The sequence below is a fragment of the Bidens hawaiensis genome, unplaced genomic scaffold (assembly GCF_021521415.1).
Source record: "Bidens hawaiensis isolate Kalapana, Puna unplaced genomic scaffold, B.hawaiensis_p1.1 tig00020951_1, whole genome shotgun sequence".
Lineage (NCBI taxonomy): Eukaryota > Viridiplantae > Streptophyta > Magnoliopsida > Asterales > Asteraceae > Bidens > Bidens hawaiensis.
This window is the reverse complement of record NW_027493238.1, coordinates 32,902-35,588: the sequence shown is the minus strand read 5'-3', so window position 1 is coordinate 35,588 and position 2,687 is coordinate 32,902.

Here is a 2,687-nt window from a genome sequence, read left to right as displayed (position 1 = left end):
ATAAATATTAAATAATAAAAGAGAGATCGGGTCAGAGAACGGGTACCTGGGTCGGGTCGGATCAGGGCAGATGTCACAGTCTCCCCTACTTTAAGAAATTTCGTCCCGAAATTTATCTCGAAGTAGGTTGCGCAGAGAACAGGTGCGGGTACTTGATCTTCATTTGATCTTCCCTTTCCCATGTAAACTCGGCTCCGCGCTTGGACTCCCAACGAACTTTCACGATAGGGATACGACTGCGCTTGGTTTGCTTAACCTCGCGATCCATAATCTCAACAGGCTTCTCAACGAAATGCATAGATTCATCAACTTGAACTTCATCGAGTGAAATGTGAAGGTTCTCGTCAGCTAAACACTTCTTGAGATTGGATACATGGAACGTTGGATGCACATTACTGAGCGCGGGCGGCAGGTCAAGTCTGTAGGCAACTTTTCCCACACGCGCGAGAATCTTGAATGGACCAACATAACGAGGAGCAAGCTTACCCTTCTTCCCAAAGCGGACAACACCTTTCCAAGGCGACACTTTGAGGAGAACAAGATCACCAACTTGAAATTCGAGAGGCTTTCGCCTACGATCTGCGTAACTCTTCTGTCGGCTTCTGGCAGTCAGCAAATGATCACGGATCTTGGCGATTTTATCGGTTGTCTCTTGAACAAGTTCGGGTCCTGTGATTTGAGTTTCACCCACTTCGCTCCAACAAATCGGGGAGCGGCACTTACGACCGTAAAGTGCTTCAAATGGGGCCATACCGATACTGGAATGATAGCTGTTATTATAAGAGAACTCGATCAAAGGTAGGTGTGAATCCCAATTACCTCCAAAATCAAGAACACAAGATCGGAGCATATCCTCAAGAGTTTGAATAGTTCGCTCAGACTGACCGTCAGTCTGAGGATGATATGCCGTACTCATGTCCAAGCGAGTTCCTAGCGCAGATTGGAGAGATTTCCAAAAGCGAGATATAAAACGGCCATCGCGATCGGATATGATGCTCAAAGGAGTACCATGGCGGCAGACAATTTCCTTGACATAAAGCTGCGCGAGTTGCTCAACACGGTAGTTTTCACGAATGGGCAGAAAGTGAGCAGACTTAGTCAAACGATCCACTATTACCCAAATGCTATCATGTTTGCTTGCTGTCAAAGGTAACTTGGTAATAAAGTCCATCGCTACACATTCCCATTTCCACGTAGGAATTTCAGGTTGTTCGAGCAAACCAGATGGGCGTTGGTGTTCAGCTTTCACTTTAGAACAAGTCAGACATTTAGCTACGAACACAGCAATATCCTTTTTCATACCGGGCCACCAATAAGTAATGCGCAAATCCTTGTACATCTTATCAGCGCCAGGATGAATAGAATACCGAGATTTGTGCGCTTCACTCAGGATATCAGCGCGAAGATTCTCATCAAAGGGAATCCAGATGCGATTGAGATAGCAGAGAATTCCACTCAGATTAGGGACAAAGAGTGCTTCCGCGCCACACGCTAACTCGGCGCGAAGGCTACCATTACTGATGGATGCGCGCTGCGCGTCACGAATACGCGATTCAAGGTTGCTTTGAATCGGCGCGAAGTGAAGCTGGGTGCGCGGCAAGATACAGTTAAGCTGGCAGGGTTTTCGGCTGAGCGCATCGGCTACCACATTAGCCTTACCAGGATGATACCGGATCTCACAATCGTAATCGCTGATGAGTTCGTTCCATCGGCGTTGCCTCATGTTGAGTTCCTTTTGATCAAAGATATGCTGAAGGCTTTTATGGTCAGTGTAGAGGATGCATTTAGTACCATAAAGGTAGTGTCTCCAGATCTTCAAGGCAAAAACAACTGCACCAAGCTCGAGGTCGTGAGTTGTATAATTCCTTTCATGAACCTTGAGTTGCCTTGATGCGTAAGCGATAACCTTGCCTCGTTGCATAAGAACACAACCGAGACCTTGGTTGGATGCGTCGCAATACACGACAAAATCATCATTACCCTCAGGTAGCGCAAGAACAGGAGCTTCACACAACAAACGCTTGAGCGTTAGAAAGGCTTCTTCTTGCTTCGAGCCCCAAATATACGGTTTGCCTTTGTGCGTCAGAGCTGTTAAAGGCAAAGCGATCTTCGAGAAGTTCGAAATAAAGCGCCGGTAATAACCAGCTAAGCCTAGAAAGGAACGGATCTCAGAAGGAGAGGATGGCGTAATCCAGTTCTTGATTGCTTCAATCTTGGATGGGTCGACATGAATACCCATCTTGTTTACAACATGACCAAGAAACTGTACTTCATCAGACCAGAATTCACACTTGGAAAGCTTAGCATAGAGCTGCTTGGTTCGAAGCTTCTGCAACACCAACCGAAGATGTTGCTCATGCTCGGCCTTGGTCTTAGAATACACCAGAACATCATCGATAAACACGATCACGAATTTATCCAAGAAAGGCCTACACACCCGATTCATTAGATCCATGAAAACGGCGGGTGCGTTGGTTAAACCGAAGGACATGACCAAGAATTCAAAATGGCCATAACGAGTTCGAAAAGCAGTCTTCGGAACATCTTCATCGCGGATGCGCAACTGGTGATAACCAGAGCGGAGATCAATCTTCGAGAAACAAGAGGCACCTTGGAGTTGATCAAAGAGGTCGTCAATACGCGGTAAGGGATACCGGTTTTTAATGGTGAGTTTGTTCAACTCGCGG